This window comes from Panthera pardus, unplaced genomic scaffold, assembly GCF_024362965.1.
Source record: "Panthera pardus isolate Hobbes unplaced genomic scaffold, ASM2436296v1 HiC_scaffold_2, whole genome shotgun sequence".
In the NCBI taxonomy this organism is placed as follows: Eukaryota; Metazoa; Chordata; class Mammalia; order Carnivora; family Felidae; genus Panthera; species Panthera pardus.
In genome coordinates, this window is record NW_026526765.1 from 83,891,751 (window position 1) to 83,913,046 (window position 21,296).

The 21,296-nt window shown below is 36.3% G+C and overlaps 1 long non-coding RNA gene across 1 annotated transcript in view; it reads left to right on the forward strand.

The window, feature by feature from the left end:
• The first annotated feature begins 651 nt into the window (after positions 1 to 651).
• LOC109254675 (uncharacterized) overlaps positions 652 to 21,296 on the forward strand; it is a 35,179-nt gene continuing 14,534 nt past the window's right edge. The window contains exons 1-3 of the long non-coding RNA XR_002074921.2: positions 652 to 2,684; positions 10,046 to 10,181; positions 13,807 to 13,921. This is a non-coding gene — a long non-coding RNA (uncharacterized LOC109254675). The remainder of the gene's footprint in view (positions 2,685 to 10,045; positions 10,182 to 13,806; positions 13,922 to 21,296) is intronic.

Consider the following 21,296-nt stretch of genomic DNA (forward strand, 5'->3'; position numbering starts at 1 on the left):
CTCACACACCATTTATGAAGAGATTGAGACATACTATGGCAGTGACTTATTCATCTTTGATAAAGAACTAAGTTCTTTAAAGAAAAATGGCATAATTAGAGTAAAACTATTTTGACTCCAAGAATCGATGGTTCTGTCAAATTGGCCTTCTTTTTGACATGCTTGTCTTTACCTCAAGACCTTTGCACCAACTATTCTGCTACTTGAAATGCTCTCTCTCTATTTTCACATGACTGACTTCTTGTCATCATTTGTAATTTTCAACTTAAATATCAACTTCCTCAGAGAGGCTTTTCCCGACCACAGTAAAGAAGGCAACTCATTACTCACCTGACATGACTCTATTTTAATTCTTTGCATTGCATTGTACTCAACAACAGCTAATATTTTTTATTGTTTACGTTAAAAATGTTTTTTTTTCTCTTCTCCATTACCTTGGCATAGCATAAGATCCTATGAGTACAGGTTCTTGCTTGTTCTCTTTCTATCCCTCGGTTGCCGCATAATAGATATCCAATGAATGAATATTCACCCAGTGGATGATGACTTTTTTATTGTTAAAAAGTTGCTTGGATTTTAACTTACGTTTAATAAAGACTTGTTTAACTGCATTTGAAGATTAGTAATAGTGGGAGGAATTCCAATAAAACTATTTAACTCTCACAATTTTCTTTCGCACTTCCCTTCCATTTGCCAATTTGGTGTGAAATGGCCTTGATCTTTTGTCTTAGCTATTTATAAAAAATCAAAATTATTCATACAAGTTTTAGTGAGTTTTAGCATTGTATTGAAGTTTGATTTAAAGGCTGACATGATTTCTGCATATTTCACAATTGATTAAGCCACCAACCAGAGATACATGGAAGGGTCAGGTTTCTATGATTCCTTTTTGATGTGTCTAGGCTTTTAGATGAGGGATATCATGTTCAGATTAAAAATGTCATGGCATTACTTTTATTTTGTCATGTTGTATATTGCTTTTCTCATTAGTGTTGTCACTGGTGTTGTTTACCTTTGTTGAATAACCAATGACAGAGACGTGCTGCTAAAATGTAATACAGAGTTTAGTTATCGTGGTTTTGTGATGATAAACAGGATCAATAATAACCAACCAAGTTATCCTCATATTAAGCTGAATTATAATTGTTAAATATTTTTTAATTTGTTTTGCAAATCTAGCAATCTTCTAAAATAACCTCAGTTGGACAATCTTCTATTCACATCAGGAGTATGTTGTGACACCTGATTCCAAAAAGTATTGAGTAATTTACTTAAATATGCTGACAACAAATCTGCACCAATTGATGAAAACATTTGGTGCAGATGAAAGCCCAGGAAATGAAAGGAGCATATTTGGGTAACTATAACACATTCCATGATCAGACCTGAAATTGAGATTGGCACCTACAAAAATATCGCCAACTCCTTCATCCACCACACCAGTATGTTTGAAAAAATTCTATTGTCAACCACTAGCTCTCAAGAAACATACCTCTAAGTCCACTTCCTTCCTGCCTATAACACACAGTGTGTCTGTGACTCAGTCCTCGTGCTGTGGTTCTTGCTTGAGCGTGATGGAAAACCATGTGAGGAGCTCTGTTCCCCACTGCACGCTGGACACCACTGTCCTGCTGGTTTCTGCTGACATTAAACAAAATCTTTAGGGTTCAGGAAGGTTGGGCAGACACATCAGAGGCAAATGTGTAACACCGTGGAACGTTTCTGCTTGGCCTGTTGGGTTTGACATGCCAAAATAGCCCACAAGGAATAGCAGTGCCTTTTGAAGTAGCTGAGATGCTTCCCTGATGTCACTGCTCTGAGTTTTAGATCAATGCCTGGGAGATGAATCAGAACATGTGAGGAGAGTCACCGAGGGGAAATGTGCTGGAAAGGTTGCAGGAGTGAAGCACCCAAGCCCGGAGAGAAGGTGGGGTGAGATGTGCAAGCAGGAAAAAACAAAGGGCTGAGTCATTGGAGGCCTAATTGACAATGGCACAGCTGTGACAACAATTTGCCGGCGGCCTGACCTATCTGATGAAAGGGTCTCTGCTTTCCTTGGAACCTCAGAGTTGCAGTGCATGGTAGGAATGCACCACTCGTGTTTCCAGCTGGCTCAGCCTCATAAATACCTAAACTCACAAGATGACATTTTTAATGCTCTACAATTGCTGTTCTGCGTTTATATTTATTGCAATTCAACATATCCATTAGTGCATCTATCATTGATAAGTTTGTCACTGCTTCAGGAATACAGTCCATCATGCTGCATCAATTTTACTTTACATGCTATTAATGTACTATAATGCAGCTTATAATATCATGTGGATATATTTGATTAGAGAGGTGCCAGAGTCAGTCAGATTGCCCTGAGAATTGCAAGAGGACCCAAAACCTTTATTTGTTTGTGGTAAAGATGAACAGCCTTGGTGCACAGTGAATGTGTTAATATAACAGGTGTATCTTCTTCACTTTCTTAAACAGGCACGGAAAGGAACCAATTTAAGCAATCTATTTTGACTCACAACAGACTTATAATATTTTGTTGACACTTGACATGTTTATTCTTTTAGCAAAATCATAATCATGTTTTAATATTTCCTGCATGCAATTAGCAGCTTTATTCAAGAGGCAACGATGGCATATGAGTCCAGGAGAGAGGACCAACTATGGCTTTCCAAAACGAGGTAAATCAAAATATTAAAATCTCAGCAAATAAAACACAGCTTTTAAATACACGACTTGAGATATTTCTGGATGCAGTAACAATTTCTGTTAAAAAGAAACAAAACAAAAGGCACCTGTAACAAATATTTGAAATTGTAGAGAAATTAACAATGCTCATGAATATGGACTCTATCATTTCATTTCTACATTTAAAATCTGACAAATCACCGTTAGTGTCCATGAACTGGAGGATGAAGTAGGTCAGGATAGTCTGAACTATTTTAACATTTCTGGCCATAATGAAATGCTCTAGCCGCATTTTAAATCTTCTTGTACCAACTGCAAATTATAAAAGAAAACCTGTTAGGCACTTAAAAAATCTGTTTGTGAAGTATTATCAAACCAACCTGTGAAGATTGTTTTTTAGAGGGTCAAACCCAGTAGTCAGGCAGATAGGCATTTGAACCCTTACTGGGTTACTTTTCCAATGTGTAGCATCAGGCAAGGTAGCTGATTCTTCCAGCCTCGGTTTTCTGTATGTTTAAGGAAGATAGTGAGACTCAATGCATTGATTGTTCTTAGAATTAAATGAGATGCCAGGTCTGCTACTTCCATGCAATGTAATACACGTAGCTATTGGAAAGATTTCGATGGCCCTGTATGTGATTTTACAAAATGGTTACTCAGAACTCTTCAAATTTAAAACATTTAAGCTCAGAGTATTATACCAATTATGTAAAAACATGATATAAAATATATATGCGCGGAAAACTTTGGGTAGGGTATACAAAGCGTGGAAATCTGTAATAAGGTAAGATACCAGCAAAAGATTTCCTTTTCATATTATGTCCTTTTAGAGTGTTTGAAGTCTTGCTGTCTGTTCATATTATTTTTACGATAAAACCCATAGTTTAAATTTTTTAAAGGATGTAATTCATTAGAAATATTAACACATTATCTGGCACATAATGATAGCTCTATAGATGCCAGCTGTTTTCATAAAGGCAATAATAAATGCTTCTTTTCCCCACGAAATGTGATAGACATCTCTGTTGCTACTGTATTGAGGAATGTAAAGTTTGACCCCGAGTTTAAATAGGAGGAAGTTGTATGGGAACCGATAGATTTACAGAGTCCGTGCGATAAAATAAAATCTCCAAGTGTGGGTACATCAGAAGGCACCAGCAGTAGGAGGGGTTGCTTAAAAAGGCTGATAGCAATTTGGGGGTGTCTTCATAAACATCGAGTGCACAGGAGGAGTAGGGCCGCGGGCCCTGTGTACTCTTAGCTGTGACAGCTCTGGAAACGGGTCATGGCCAGGTTTCCTATCCTGCAAGGAATGCCGCGGATTTGAGTATGTGCACAGGAAGGTGATCTGGATGGCATTGGGAACAGAGTTCCTATCACTGTGAATGGCTGAAGCTGCTAAGGACCTGGGCAAGTGAAGAAAAGGAGACCCTGCTGATGACAGTTCCAGGGCTGCCACACAAGAGAGGGATTCAACTTAATCTGTGTTAGTTCCTGAGGGCAGAACTGGGACCACTGAGTAGAAGTTAAAAAAAGACATAATTCAGCTTACAGCCGCAGCTAAAACCCAGCGTGTCATGATTTATAGCAGCAAATGCTACCCTAGGCAAGGATAGACTTTTCTGTTAAATTCTGAAGATAAAACATACCAAAGCATCTGGATTCTCACAAGGATAATGTCCCAAACCTAAACTAAATAAATAATCCCTGCAGATACAGCTTTACAAAGGTTAGATACATCTAGCGGATGAACTTTGTGTCTGCTGCAGAGCCTCATGCCATCCGGGCTCTATCTCATTGCTGCCCCCACCTGTGTGCACACGTCATGTGTGATTCTGTCTCTTCAGTGCTTTTACTCCATCCTTTCATTCTGGTATCACAACTTACAGAGTTCAGTACTGGGCATCCCTGACTACCGATGCTGGGCTTATCTCTCTGCCTTCAAATCCCACGCCCCCAGTTTTTATCCTCTGTGCCCTCTTAATATGTGTTTCTTCTCATTGAAATGTGAACTCCTTGAGAGTCTAAGTGCAATATATATTTGCATCCCCAGAGTAGAGTAAACCTCAGTAGATTGAATCCCATCCCTTTGTGAAGAGTAAAGGGGGCAATTACAGACTTAAATATAGATTTAAATATTTATTAGGAAACCATTCACCATCTCTTTCTGGCCCTTACTTTTTCCAGAGATCATCTATCTCTGAAGGTCGTAAGCAACAAGAAAGTGAAATACACACAACCAGAAGAGGACTTTTACATAACAATGCATGTGTAAACCTGAGTCACTCATGAAGGAAAACGTCTAATAAAAATGTGTATTATTCTTCAATGCTTCTAGGATTGCATTAAGATATTTCAGATTTATCCATGGGTACAATATTTCAAATATTTTACAATCATAGTTGCATATGGACTGCATATTGTCTTTAATGCTGGAACAGAGTTCAGGGTCCCCTACTATGCTAGACATTAACTCTTTAACAATGAGCAGAGGCTAACTTCAAGAAAGCATAGAGATACAGTACTTAGCTTATGTTGGAGGGCCAATTTCCCTATGAGTGAGTCTTGTGATATGTCACTCACCCGTTCAGGCCAGTAGAATCTTATGGATGTCAGGGCTGGTCAACAGGCATCCTCATTTTTCACTCTCATTTTCACTCTCATTTTCTCCTATACCCTATTCAAAAGTATATTTGAAAGTTTTAAAAAAATTTTTTTTAACGTTTATTTATTTTTGAGACAGAGAGAGACAGAGCATGAACGGGGGAGGGGCAGAGAGAGAGGGAGACACAGAATGGGAAGCAGGCTCCAGGCTCTGAGCCATCAGCCCAGAGCCCGACGCGGGGCTCGAACTCATGGACTGTGAGATCGTGACCTGAGCTGAAGTCGGATGCTTAACTGACTGAGCCACCCAGGCGCCCCAATATTTGAAAGTTTTAAATAGCTAATGCAGGTTTCATAAGCACTCACCTAAAATGAGGGAAGTAGGATAGGATTTTAACCTATGCATCAAAAAGGGTGAAACCTCTGAATCAGGTTCAAATGTTACAGTAAACTACACCAAATGTTTGCTCTCAATTTCCAAAAATATAGCTCAAATCTGAAAATCTAGCACATTAAAAATAGCCTGTATCAGAAATGCTTTTTAAAAACTTTCCATTACTATTTATTTAGGGAATGAAAAGCAAATATGCTGATGTGAAAGAAAAGATATTACTTCTAAAATTTCACAGATCAAATTGTTCTTACAACCTTACCAGAAATTGTTCTTATACTCATTAGCTCAGTGTAATGAACTATTGTTACTTGCATTTGCTCTGTGCTAGGCATTGTCCTGATCACTCCTGGACATACATAGACTAGAAAAGTCTGTCTAGACAGGGGGACTAATAGACTAGAAAAGTCTGTCTAGACAGGGGGACTAAAACCTAGGCAACTGACATCTCTTCCTAACACTTACCTGAATTGTGATTTTCACAATAATTTGTTTAATTTTTAAAATATCTATCATCATGAGCTGTGACTCCATAAAGGCAAGGACTTTTTCTGTCTTGTTTATTAACAAGATAACACCTAGCACAGTGACTGCCACATTATAGCTGTTCAGAAAATGCTTGCTGAATGGTTGAATAAGTAGATGACCAAAATACAGTAAAACCTTGGCTTGCAAGCATAATTCGTTCTGGAAACATGCTTGTCATCCAAAGCACTTGTATATCAAAGCAGATTTCCCTGTAAGAAATAATGGAAATTCAGATGATTCATTCTACAACCCAAAACTATTCATGTAAGGATGATTATAATACTGTAATATAATACAAAATACTAAAGATACTAAAGAAAATTCAAAATATAAAGAAAAATAAACAACCTGCAGTTACCTTTCAAAACCTTCATGGCTGGTGCTAGGGAGACAAGAGAGAGGAGGGTTATTGTGTAAGATGACTTTGACTCTCACTAATGGAATCACTGCTCTCTGTTGGCTTAATGGAATCTTTTTCTGCATGGGGGCCATTATATTCACTCGGACGGATGTTGACTACAGTACAATATTAATAAACTCTTGTCAAATACTGTATTTAATGTAACTGGAAGCAGAGGAAAGGGTCTATATCTGCAGGCATCCTGACCTAGAATGAAGCAAAGCATTCCTAAGCTTATTCTTCTATGGAAAAGCAACGGACTGCCCAGAGGTGCTTTGAAGTGACAAAAAATACACTAGTGCCAGTTGTGGGCACCTTCCCACGTTCTGAAAGATCACTGACTGCTGCCAAACACCACAGCCTGAGACTGAGCATCCAAGCATGGGAGACAATCACACACAATGGTGCAGTGAGAGAGAGAGAGAGAGAGAAGAACCATTGTCTCAGTTGTGATCATGTGACGGTCAGTGTCACATACTACTTGTATTGCAAGATATCGCTTGCTTATCCAGTTAAAATTTATTAGAAATGTTTGCTCATCTTGCAGAACATTCACAGAACAAGTTCCTCAAATTTGAGGTTTTACTCTATTATATATCAAAGTAGAGTAAGGTAATTATTATGAAAGAAACACCTATAAAGCACAAGGATTCAAAGATAGGCATCTTGTATTTTAGGGTGGGCATTAGTGAATGGGTCATTCAAGATAGCCACTAAAAATTTATATCACATGTACAGAGACTTGATCAGATTGAAATATCCCCTCTTTATCCCGATGCATTCTAAAATTATGGTTTCACGTTTCCATCCCTGAAATATCTCATAGGGTGGAAGAGAGATAAGCAAAAGACAATGTTTAATCACTGCCCCAACTTGCACCTACCTATTGCACCTATGCAGTCATTGTCACCATCCTTCTTAAAACAGAAAGAGGGAGTGATCTTTGCTTGTGTTTATAGATGACAGAGCTCAAGGTATTTCAAGCCATGTGCATGAGTGCAGACCATAAGATCAATGGAGCCCTGCAGACAGTTCCATAGGCACAGTATGAATGACTTAGTCCTTTCCTAGCCTAGGCGCTGCTGGCGGGCAATCCTTTTGCTGTTAGCATCCCACTTGTGCATTTACTCTTGGCCAGTGTGACATTATTCCTCTAGTGCGAGCCACCCCATCTGAATGCTACATGCCAGCATGCACTCCTGTTGCTACCCAGAAAATGACAGCTTTTCCACATTACCTCTGGTGGTGACTCACAGCATCCCTCTCACTTGTGATCAATGGCTTTAGCTCCCCTTTCCTCTGTTGCTTTAACATCTGTCTCTGTTGGTTCTCCTCACACTCTCAGCTCAGCAGTCCTTGGTGGCAGTAGGCTTGGCTTTGATGCCAGTTGGCTTGCAGAGTAGGAACTCAGTGCTGGTGACCCCTTCTTGTCATTTGATGTCACACAGCCATTACTGACAAAATAAACACAAGAGATCCTGAACTAAGATCCTGAACTAAGTGACTTGGAAGTGCCATTCTCGGCAGGGCTGGTTCAGTCAAGAAATTTGGGGTGATTCCATTTGTGAGGAGTTAGTAGTTTGGTACCCTGTGTGTCAATACATCTTTTGAAAGGATCTCATTAGCTCTGAATTGTGTATAGGTATTCTGAATATGTGTTTCTCCTCTGCTGCATATGCATGATATATTATCTCCTTTGGATTTATGATGAACAGCCCCATGTAAACTTCACAAATAATCCGTAATTGCTGATCTTCTGTTTCCGGGGATTAACTAATATATAGATGGCCATAGAACTTTAGAAAAATCACAACCTAACGCTATGAAAGATCATCGGATAAATTTTCAAGCGGCATTTCCACCTTCTTTATCACATCTTCTACAACAGCCAAGTAATGGCATACTTCACTTTCTAGTGTCATTTCGACATCAAACTTAGGGGTCACACTAAATCTAAGTCAGCAACACGAAACCACTAATAGCCAGAGTGTCTAGTAACATTGGCTATATATGTGTGTGTATATATATATATATATATATATATATATATATATATATAAATTTCAGCCAATACTATAATACTTATTATTTAGAAATATATCAATATGTGTTTAATATAATGTATCAATATATTAGATATTTATATATTATATATAATTTATATGCCATTGTATATAATATATATGTTTATATATATTTACACATATATTATATATATATTCTTTCTTTAAATTAAAATATCATTCTGTAATTCCCAATGACCACTTACTGATTAAAGCTATTTTCAGTCATAATGAGAAGCAGATAAGGATTATTGCTAGGAAGTGTAGTCTTCAATTTTAAAGATTAGCACTATACAATTTTCCAGAGAATCTACCTCAACTTTTTTCTACCTCAACTCAATGAAGTGGATGAAGTAGTTGTTTGGTGCTGACATGAATTTGTTTTGTCTGTTAAGGTATGTTAGCCCCAAATGCCAACTTTTGATTTATTTCAATGAGCCATGCCATGTCTTTAGTATCAAACTATTGACATAAGTAAGATTGTGAAGAAGGCTAAATATGCAGTATTCTCATCTACTTGAAGTTTTTCCTTTCACCTGATATTAAATGCCTTACTTACATGAGTCAGGACTCTTGGTTTTAAGTCCAGTGGCTACTCATTTAACCAAGTTACCTTCACTTAACTAATTCTCTAGGTTGATAGATGCCTTCTCTTTCCCCTATAAAATGCACCAAAGCCCACAGCCTCTCAAATGCAGATATAAGTTATTCTCTATCATTTTTATGCACCCTTTTTTCTACATGTAAGCTGAATGCTTTTAGGAGTAAACTACGTTTGCTTCCAAACTTGTTTATGTTTATTGTAGTATTATAATTATGCAATTTATTACCTGTGTTCTGATGAATTAGTGTGGAAAGGAGAGAGTAGTTGTCAGTTGAAATCAAAAGCAATACTTAGGAAAATTTGGTAAGGGCAAATCATTAAAACACTATTGCTCAGACAGGGTAATGTATGGAAGTGTTCAATTACTGAACTAATATAACACTATATGTTAGCAAACTGGAATTAAAGTAAACATTTTTAAAAATATTGTTCAAGAATCAGGTATGAGTAAGACAACTATGAATCCAGAAAAAATATCTTTAAAATTTGGAAGATTTCTGTACCTGGATTGCTTTATGTTTGGCTTAAAAATCTATTTCACTCTGAAGAAGATTCAATTAGAAATCATGGTTATTATTTTTCAGCTGTGGTTTATATAAGAATAATAGTAGAGACTCCAAGTAAAGGTATAAAATAATTAGGAGAAGGTATATACATTTTTTATATATTTCAAGTTAAATTATCCATCACATTTATGATTTCTCACTTGAACAGCTTTTTCAATTAACCAACTATTTCTTGGTTTACCTTCTTTTGGAAAACAGATTTCTCCCGTAACAAAAGCTGACTATGCCTAGCAGATATACTAGAATAATACGGGGTATATCATTGAATCCAACGATGAGTTGAATCATGATGCTGGAAAAGAAGGAAGCAGGAAAGCTCAGAAGCAGAAGTTTGGTATGTGATTATTCTCACTTCATCCTTGCTCATGTGAGCACTAGCACATTTAAGTCTGTGTCTCTAGATTTTATTTTATTTTAGTATTTTTGTTAATTACTGAAATGTAGTTGACATACCATGATCTATTAGTTTCAGGTATACAACATGGTGATTTGACAATTCTATACATTACTCAGTGCTCATCATGATAAGAGTAGTCACAATCTGTCTCTAGAGTTTATGTTTCAAGTTTCTGGAAAGGAGAAGCTGAATCAGCTACCCTTGAATCAATCACCTCTCCTAAACCAATAATTTATATTCTAAAGGAAGAGATTGATTTATAACCATGAATCAAGAAACTCTTTTTGGAAAGGGAGAACCATCATGAATCATGCACCTGCCCCCCCCCCCCCAAAAGAATGTACTACACCCTTAAGATTGATTAGGGATTAAAAAAATAGAAAGAAGTTTCATAGTATATATAATGAGGAGGGGAATTTTATCCACCAGAGTTCTGGGGACATTTTCCCAAAGCTGAAAGAGGTTAGAGTGCAGAATGAGGGTATAATTTCTGAAGACATGAAAAGCAGAGAGGATAGCCTATAGGAAAAGCGGGGTCGTAGGAGGGTAGGGTATGAGCAACAAGGGTCTAGAAGGAGGAAGTCAAGGGAGGAGCAATATGGTGCTGAAGGGTAGAAATGAGAGAGAGAGAGAGAGATAGAGAGATCTTGGCAATGTTTTTAGGGTGAAGCAACACCTACATATGTGCACCCCCTTTGTTATTAAAAAAAAAAACAAAATACATGTCAACATTATTTTTTAAGGATTTTTGATTGCTGTATTGGATGAGCAAAAGCAGGTCACTACACAGCAGCCATAATTATTTATGCTAAAATATCCATAATGTAATACATACTGACTATAATATTTCAGATTTGGCATTGGTTTTGGAAATCACTTCTGTTCTCTTTTCAGAAGAAAAGAGTTAAATGCAAACACATTTATACCATTCAAAGTAAAATAGAGAATTAGAAACTCAGTTTCTAGTCTTTGTTTCTACGATGCATGTCTATAAACTAGTATGTCTAAGACCCATTTTTATTACTCATAAGATGTGGTTGATGAATATGAATATCAAATAAGCTGACATGTACAAAAGTGTGCAGTACAAAAGCAAAATACTATTTCAGCATGAAATTATTAATTGCTTATTGTCCATATAGTCTAAGAATTCATTATGGACACTAGAATCCTAGAAAGGTAGAGATAGAATAAAACAGATGCTAATAAATATTATAGATAAAGGAAGAGTATCCATTCTGTGCTTTTTACTCTCTTCCCCTTTATTACTTCTTCTGGAAGATCACAAAGATCATTTATCTTTATTTTCTCTAGCTTCCCCAACACATTTAGATCTCTAGCTTCTCCCCCCATACCTCCAGCTACGATATAACCTCCCTAGTTCTCTTCCTACATAGTCCTGAAACAAATACCCACAACCCCTTTCTTTTTAGGGTTTTATTGCTAAGAGCTACCTGGAAATAAACACCAAGAACAAAAATAGCACGTTAGAGAAGTTACTAATTCTCAAGATACATCAGTGTATTTTTGACATATCTGGCCCTGGAGTATACTGAAGTGTATGTGTGTCTAGCCTTTCACAATTTTTCATTGTGTCTAGCCCTTTACAATATCTCATTCTCTTTTAACTTTACAAGGTACTGGGAATGTTTTAATACCCTTGGTATTTTATATCTTTATCTCTTGGTAGGACTTCCTAAGATTTTGGTAAAAGTTTTCCAGTTCTTGAAGAGCTCGGTTTGAGTAACTTCCTGTTTCCTCTCCAATCCCTGTCCCCTTACCCTTTTTGTCTGTGGTATGAAACCTTCTCATTTTGGATGATGATCTGAGAATCCTGTTAGGACAAAACTAAGACAACCAGTGTGTTCAGCATCGAGCAGATCCTTTGTCAATTGGGGAAACTTCTTACAAATACCTGCAATTTTAACATCCCTTGATTTCTTACAGAAAAAAAATCACCTTAGGTCATTTTCAACAGATATAATTTGGGTCTCCTGTATATACTGGATGAAAAGGGATATGTGTGAATTAGTTTTTACTATACTCTATATTGCAAAAAGATTATAGCTTTCCATAAACTTAACTCATAAAATGACATTCAATATAAGTTATTTCTTTCCAGAGAGATTCCCATGGAATGCCTCTAGTTTTAAAATAGTACTCATTGTTTATTGAACCAACTTAAAAGAAATCAAAAGTGATTATGCTTATGTTTTCTTAAAGAAGAAACAAGTGAGATTTTAATCTATTCATGTTCCCTCTGTGAGAGTATGTTCCAACTGAGAAATGGGACAGAACAGGAAATACTTTATGATTTTTTATGTGAAAGGGGGACTATAATCATCACTTCTGTTTAGTTTATAATTTTTCAAGTGTTGCCAGCCTTTCATCCCCCTCCTGATGGGGCACTTCTTAACTTTCATCAGATACAGTTATACAAATGGGTATTAACAGAGGAAAAATTACACGAATTATTTAGGAAAGTCGCATGCTTTAAGCATTCCTATGAAAAGAAATAATTCAGCATTATCCTTAGCCTCCTTTGTGTATAAAAAGCCACTATTTACTTACCCTGGGGAAAATGAAATATATCCTTATGCCAAGGTTATTGTAAAAAGCTTTTATACATATGTAATATATTCTGTTTGTATATTATATATATATATATATATATATATATATATATATATATATATATAATATACTGCATATTGTGAATAAGGTGAATATTTTTCTAAAAGTATTGTCTCTGAATGTTGTATGTGTGAGTGGTATTTAAACACCATTTATTTAATTCTTCCATGTAGCTCCTTTCATATAATATAAATCATTCCAACCACAGTCATTAAAGTGCTTTTAAACAGTAAAGTTCTATATCAGTAGGCTGTATTATTATTATTACTTCTATGGTTTATTTATACCCCCATACACTGCTTTCTGCATTTTATGTATTCTTTTATTTGTGAAAAATCATTGAAAATCATACCACAAGCTATGCTGTTCACAAGCAATCTGAGGGAATCATTTAGAATTTCTGAATAATAAAAAATGAAATCAATCTCTATTTGTGCAAGTTCCTAGTGTGTTATGAATGCAATGTGATCTTGGTATTTGCTTATCAAAGGAATGCACTAAAATATTGCAGAAAAGGCCATGGGACATAGTGAATTCTATTTTATTATTTCACTGTCCTTTGACTATTAACTCCAAATTCCTCTTTCTTCTGTTGGTCTTATTAATGAACTTTAACAATGAGATAAAAGTCTTCAGTCTAGTGTTTAACACAAAGTGGTAGAATTTCAACATGAATGAGACTTCACTTTATAGAAGATTTTGTGGTTAATGAATAGTCTGCGTTTTGATGTCTTCAGATTTTATTAAGAGAGCCTAACTCAATGAATAGTTTTGTTATTCAATGATTATTTTCTTATGTACTCTGCTCATTCAAGTTAATTCGGTAGATATTGATTGAATTCCTATATACGCTTCTGAGGTGGTCTTTTAAAATGACTTCATCTAGTCTTCCATTCTTGTGTTCTGTTCTTGTGTTACTCTGCTCAAGACCGAAAGTCCTGGAAGAGAGAATCCAGTTGGCAAGACTTAAGTGGAGAGCTGCAGTATGGTGGTGAGAGCAAAGTTTTGACAGAAGGAGCCAAAACTCCTTCTACCTCTTAGAGGTAAGATAAGCACCTGATTTTATCACCCTAAGACTGCACTCATTTGGGGAAAATTTCTGCCTAAGAATAATATGGAATGTGGTCAACAAAAAGGGATAGATAATGATATCTATAGTGAAGAAGCCTGCGTGGAATAGGTGGATATTTAGCATAGCCTTAAATAAAGTGTGGGTTTCAGATAGATATAAAAGGAGCCAAGAGCATTTCAAGGACGGATCGGTTTGCATTACTAATATCCAATCATTCATTTTCTTATAATGTATTGCAAGAGCCACGCATCAAACAATCAATCACAGAGACAGTAGCATTACAAGCTATGAAGAATGTTTGGGTCCTAGGAGTTAGCCACTTTGTAACATAAGTCTTGATAAAGGTTTCCAGTTTACTTTATCTTTGCTTGAATTTAATTCGGTTATTACTAGAATTATTGTGGAAAACTAACATAGGCACAACTTTTCAGATTCCTCATAGGGGAATTAAGACTATCGTGTGTTTTATTAATGACTCTGATGCCCTCAGAGGGAGGTTCAAAGTATTGCAAAGAAGAGATGTGAGAAAATGATTTTCCCTAGTTGTTTCTCAATTCAAGTTTCGGTTGTACCTTTTACTTGTTATGTGACCTTGAGAAAATATTTTAGATGCTCTGGTTCTTCAAATCCACATGTGACTATGTCATATTTATACCATTGATTATTTGATATATATATTTGGATATAATAGATTACAAATTGTTTGTAGAATTGAGTATACTCCCAATTACCTCCCTTACACTAAGAGAAATAAATGTGTTCTGGAATTAGAAACCACAACAATTTGAGAATTCTTTGCCATTTTCTAGGGAAAAAAATAACCAAACAGTTCAACGTGAAATATGCATGCACACTACAAGAATGAGGTCCCCCATAATAGCTTTCAATAATCTTCTTTTAAAACTAAAATTATATTCGTAGAAACTTGTATAAAAGCCATTTCTACTTTTCCTGGTATTTTTCAAGGTAAAATAAGGTAACTCATTTTCCATCATGAACAATATCAGAGTTCCTAGTTAAAAAATAGAACAAATAAATATAACGTTCTTTCTCAATTTCTGCATCAACAAAGCAATGATGTGGATACTTTAAAATAGTAGGTAATGTAAGCAATGCTTATGTCACTAGCTTGGCAAACCTCCTTTTAAGTACATTTTAATTCAGGTATTTCTGATTCAAGGGGAAATTATTCATCAGAACCAGCCTTGCATAATTTAGATCAGTAGCTGGTTTCTTAGTTATGTGATACAACTTCAGGGGACAAATCCAAAAGTATTTGTTTTCGAAGTACCTGAAAATATCACCAAACTTATCAAAAGACCTGGTTAAGGATTCAAATCTTATCTTGGAAGAGCAGAAAATTAATTCACTAATGTCCAGAAACATGTACATTCTCTTCATTCCTGCATCCAGTCCCATCTCCCTCTGCTCCTCTCAAAATGCCTCCTTCATTCCTTCCTAAATATTCCTGTAACTACTTGACTTCCATTCCTTCCTATTCTAGAACTGATACCTCTTTTCTCTCTATTTGTTCTAATTCTATATTAGCCTTTAATAGCTGTATTAAACCTTTATAGCTTAAGCCCTGTCTTCCATAACACCTTCATTAGTAACTCAAGTTGAAAGGCACTGTCCTTTTTCTGAACACATATGAGCTTTGGAGTCTGTATGACTTTGTTTTTAATCATTTGGTTTTGTCGTGTGACATCTAATCTATTGTGTGTTTAGTTTCTTTTAATTGTTCTTTTTCTTTTTTTCTTTATTTCCATCTTCCCCCCTCCATTTTTCTTGTTCAATTTATTCTTCACACGCCATCCAGAAGGATCCTTCTAAATGTCACTCTCCTGTTTAAAATCCATTGCACAGCCAATTAGGTCTAAATTCCTAACCTTGACTTATGAAGCCACAAGGGTTTTTCAAATCACATAATACATTGAGCTCTTTCCTGCCTTAGGGCTATTGCCAATACTATTTTTTCTGCCAAGAATTCTCTCTGCCTATCTTTTTTTATATGGTTAGCTACTTCTCATTCTTTAGAGTTCCATCTATGTGTTATCTTCTTTACAGTCTTGCTCTGACTATCTCATCAAAATATGATTCTCTCTGAGTTCTCTTTTATTTTAAGGCCATATTCTTTTCTTTCATATCTATACTGATATTTCCATTTATCTCTCATAATTTACTTTTCACCATTGTCGACCATTCTCTCCCCTGGAGACTTGCATTGTGAACTGAATCATTGGGCTTCCTGCTCTCTGGATTTGGGTTGGGTTTGGCCAATGAGAGGTGAGACTCAGATAGTAGGGAGATGTCTCCCCTGTCTGCCTCTCTTCCAGGTCATCCAGTGTTGGCTGTTTCTTGTAAAATGGATACTGTATATTTCCATTTTACAGATGAAGAAACAACTCAGAATGGTTAAGAGATTTACACAATTACACAGCTACAAGTGGTTGTGTCAGGATTTAAAACTGAGCATTTTCTCTATATCACTCTGCCTCATTTAACAATTGAAACACTCACTTCATCCAGCTTTTATTTCTCAGGCCAGCTGAAAGCATTAGTCTGAGCTTCATTTTTCCATGTCTTTGCCTCTAAAATTACTGTCTCTTTGACTTATGCTTACAACAGAAGATTGGGGAAAGTCATCATAGTATTTATACTCATCTGTATTGACCTGTAGAATCCCTGCAGAACTTATCAACTTTGTTAAAAATCATCTAGACCTATGACAAATAACAAATAATAAAGAACGACTAAATTAAAAAAAAAAGACTATCTTGAAATATATCTTGAAGATAATATATATCTACCAAGATATTATAATAGTAATAACTTACTTTTAAGAATTGTTTGAACTTAATTTTCAGGTTAAGTAAGAAAAGTGCTCAAGATTTTACAATACTGAGCTACATATATATATTGCCTACCACAACAATATTAAGCAAACTTTCAATGAGAGAAGATTTTTGAAATCATCATGTAACAAACCTTTTATCAGTAGAATTTCTATATTAGATTTTATTAACTGGAAAAAGTTTGCTACTTGGACTTTACTAATTGAGAGAACAAATGCAAGGGCTAGAATGTAAATTCAGGCAGAATGCAAAATTCCTACAGGTTTTAAATATTTCAAATAGTCTTATGGGAAATAATTATTTAAGCCTTGGAAGTTTGAACTTTTTGCATATTTTGCTAAAGCATTCTATGTCTAATACCTCACTCTTCCCTTAAATGTGAAGAGCTATATGAAAAGGTTTTTATTCTCTTAAGGAGATCCATTAATCTCCATAACCATAGAAAAGGCAAAAAACATGAAGGATGAGAATGAACCTTAATGTAAATACAGATAAATATGGCGACAGCTGTAGCTGAATAGTTACAGAATTGGCTTGAGAAATGAAACCTCTGTAGTAGACACAAACACACACACACACACACACACACACACACACACACACTTTGGATTTATTTATGAAACAGCGTCTTCTAAACACAGAACCTTGCATTGCAGAAAAGGCAATTAAATAGAACAGCATGAGGTTGTCAATCACTTCAACAACTAACAAAAGCATCTACTATCAAAGCAAATAATGTAAATGTGCAAAAAGGTACCTTGCTATCAAAGCAAATAATGTAAACATGCAAAAGCTAAGAATTCTCTATATCAAATGTCACCATTTTAATGTTGACTATTTTTGTGAATATTTTTATATATGCTTGTTACTGTGTCAGTTATTCTGAAATCTTATACAGAATTCGCTATTATCACTTAGGATTTGGTCATCATGTGAAGCTTTTGAAAGAGGTTGGGACTTTCTTTCTCCTTCTTTTTTTTTTTTTGTTGCTGGTGTTGTACAAATAAATGGACAGTCACAGCTTATCATCACTTAAAGATGCATGTGCATGCTGCAGTTTACTGAAACATGATTGGCTGCTACATAAATCAATCTGATAGAGATCGGTTCCATGAAGAAGAGATAAATCATTAGCCAGAGCTTTTGGAATGTAATTCATTTTAGATAGTGATTATTGATGATTTAATTTTAGCAGTACATGTACATGTCTAGATCATGATTTTATATAAAATGTTAATGCGGAAGAATATATTCATTTTAAAAGTGAATATAAAGAAGCCAATTGGAAGTTTACATACAAAACATATTAATGGAATGGCAAGGTTGAGAAGTCCAAAGTTCTATTTCCTGTCTAAGCTACAATGGAGCATGTTTCTCAGGAAAATTTCTTAAATGTTTTCTTATGACAAAGAAGTGGCTCCAAACTTCATTTGACATATCACACCCAGATTACTGATGCTGAGAATTTTGTATTTATATCTTCTACATTTTGGCCTCCATTTCTACTGTTCTTTGTGCCCTGATACCCACCACTTCCATTCATTTCAATTTAACAGCATCTAGTGGGAATCCTCATGAAAAAAGATCTCGTGCTCTGAAATGCACTGTCAGTTTTCTGTCATGTGGATAAGCAGGGAATGAGTCATGTGTTCAGTGGTGCTGATGTCAGTAGCTCCAGGTGGCAGTGCCATGACAATTTATATTGAGAGGTGGGCCAGCTAGATGGTACCCAGGGCCCCTATCTCTAAAGGACACTGAGAAATTAACAAGATGGAAGAATTCAATTTATTAGAAAAGTTCCCAGAAAAGTTACGTACTGTTGGGAGAAATACTTTGAAAGGCGACTTGGAGTGGGGATGAGCTAGTCAAATAGCAATAGGTAGTCACCAGAATATCTTCTCAGAAATGTCTTTGATTTACTGAGTGAAGTATTCAAATTAGGGTCAGAGGTGAAAGCTGCTACCAGTAGGAATCCTCCTTATTAATCTTTCCCTCGTGAGATCCTCCTTTGAATAAATGTGAACAAATATTTTAGCTATAATGGTTTGCAGGGGCACCAAATGATCTCCCTGCCCACACTCCTGATTCAAGTCCCTGGAGAAGAGGGCAGGTGAAAGCACAGTGGCAGACCTCAGAGGAATTTTTATTTCATGTCTCTGGTCTTTGCCCATGGCTAGCCCAGAGTTACTCATCCTGGGTTTTCTAATCACTCTCTAGCCTAAATTTAACAAGGATGTCCATTTCACTGAGGAGATACAGTACATTCAAAATCCTAGTTTGAGGTTAATTTTACAGTTTTCTTTTCTATCCCTGGCCTCTCGGTACACAATCCCTGTAGTCTTCACTTTCCCCCCCAGAACTGTCACCGTCTTTCTAATTCCTAACAGTTCCTCAGTCTATACAGTCTAAGGTCTTGACTGATTAATCTGTCAGCCTCCAGAATCCAGTTGTTGCTTATCCCCTTATACTTGTGACTCTTCTTTTGATTCTGGGTGATCTCAAGACACCAGGACTTCTCCTTAAATCACACTGGGTGCTTAATTTTAGTTGCTAACTCCCTGGTGGAACAGGTATAACAGGGTCTCCCGGTGGGTGCCAATATTTGATTGAAAATGAATGCGTAGAATCCAGAAACATCCTGCCTTTTAAACATGCAACTCTCTGCCCCCCACTTCTTGACTGAAATAAATAAAATAAGATAAAGCAAAGATTTTATTCTGAGAAAGTATGAGCCATTGGAAAGTATGAGAATGTTCAGAGAGAAGCTGGCATATATGATAATATAAAGGATTATATGCCTTGAAGATCACATCAAGTTTCCTTTTAGGAAAATAAATATTCCTCTCTGTGGCAATCACAGAGGATTTGAGGGTCTCAATTCCAGATGAGAGAGAAGTAAGCTAGCCATAGCAACATGAAGTAAGAAGGGTGTGTGTGTGTGTGTGTGTGTGTGTGTGTATGTATGTATGTATGTTAAAAAAGAGCCTTTGGTAGGGAATCCCTGTGGAGGTATGCACATTCTGGGGAAAGTCATACAAATCTAGTATCCTATATTTCTTCTTTTTCTTTTTCTTTTTTCCTTGTAATTTCTTTCCTTCTGTTATCCCTAAGCCTTCAGCGAAGTTTTGCTAAATATCTCAGCTTGCTATTGACTGTGCTCTGGGGAAAAACGAGATAAGCCCATGTCTACACTTGGCACAAAATGGCATGAGGGGAGCAGAAATGGCAGAAGTCACATTCAGGCAGCAAGAGGTTGCAGGCAGAAGGGTGTGGCAGCAGACAGAGACAGATGGCTGGCTGAGGGCGAAAGTGACAACCAGCACATTCTTGAACATAAAAGCAATCTCTGGGATTCTCAGAGTTACTAGGGCACAAGAAATTGCTAAAAAGACCAAAGTCCCTCAGGGTGGGGTCTCAGACTATTGTTGTATAGTCATTAAAGGGAAGGGTGACCCCTGGAGGCCAGAGCAGCCTACAGCGCGAACTTGCTTTATTCACCAGTTCCTTCAAGATGCATTCCTTGGTAAATAATAAAAATTGCCCACCCCCGCCCGAAATGCCAGCTAAGCATTTTGAAAACTGCATTATTTTATTAGACCATCTTATTGAATTAATGTACAGTTAGGGCTAAAGGAATAAATGCAGACTTAGCACTGTTTATCCTCCCAGGCACCACCTGCTTCTTGATTATCCTGAGCCAGAGATTCAAGCATCCTTACTCTTCCTGAAGAAACCACAAAACATTCCCAATGGCATGAGTGCCCTCTCACCCCCTTCCAACGCTCATCTACCACCAAAAAGAGGTCTTTTTGCTAGCGCAGTGCATTGTAACTAGCAGTATATTTGCTAGAGTTAAATGTTTCTTCTCACAGTCTAGTGAATAAACTTCTTAATGAGATCTGAATGTATTACATACTTTGGTTTTACCATCAAGCCTTTTGGTGGGGAGGTCCATGTGCAGCAGAGATGTGTTCTTTACTGAAACTTCATAGGTAAGAAGTTGTGTTTGCAGCTTGATCCTGAGAGCTGTTGGGATCTGATGGGCTCATGGTGAAGCAAAGGGATCTGCCGTAGCTCTAGTGAATAAAAAACTGTATCCAGGCCTGATGGATTATCTTTGAACCTTGGACAAATATGCTAGTCTCTTTTCAAATAACATTTTCAATTTTCCCAGTTCAGAAATAGCTTTTGTCTCCTTAAGCACAAGTTATGATCCCCAACTGCTTCACAATTTACCTTCGGATCAAAAGTAGATTTGTTCTATAGCTTGACTACTGAAAAAGTCTTCTTCCTCTCTTTATCCTAATTTATAACTTAAAATAAATAATATAATGTATCATTGATTCCTAATGGAAAATATTTTTCTAAAGAGCAAAACACAAGAATTATTTGAGTAGTTTTTGATTCAAGGTGGCAAGTGCCTCAAGTGAAATAAATTATACTGAGATTATTTTAAATCCATCATTTTGTTTTTAAAAATTTGGTTAGTGA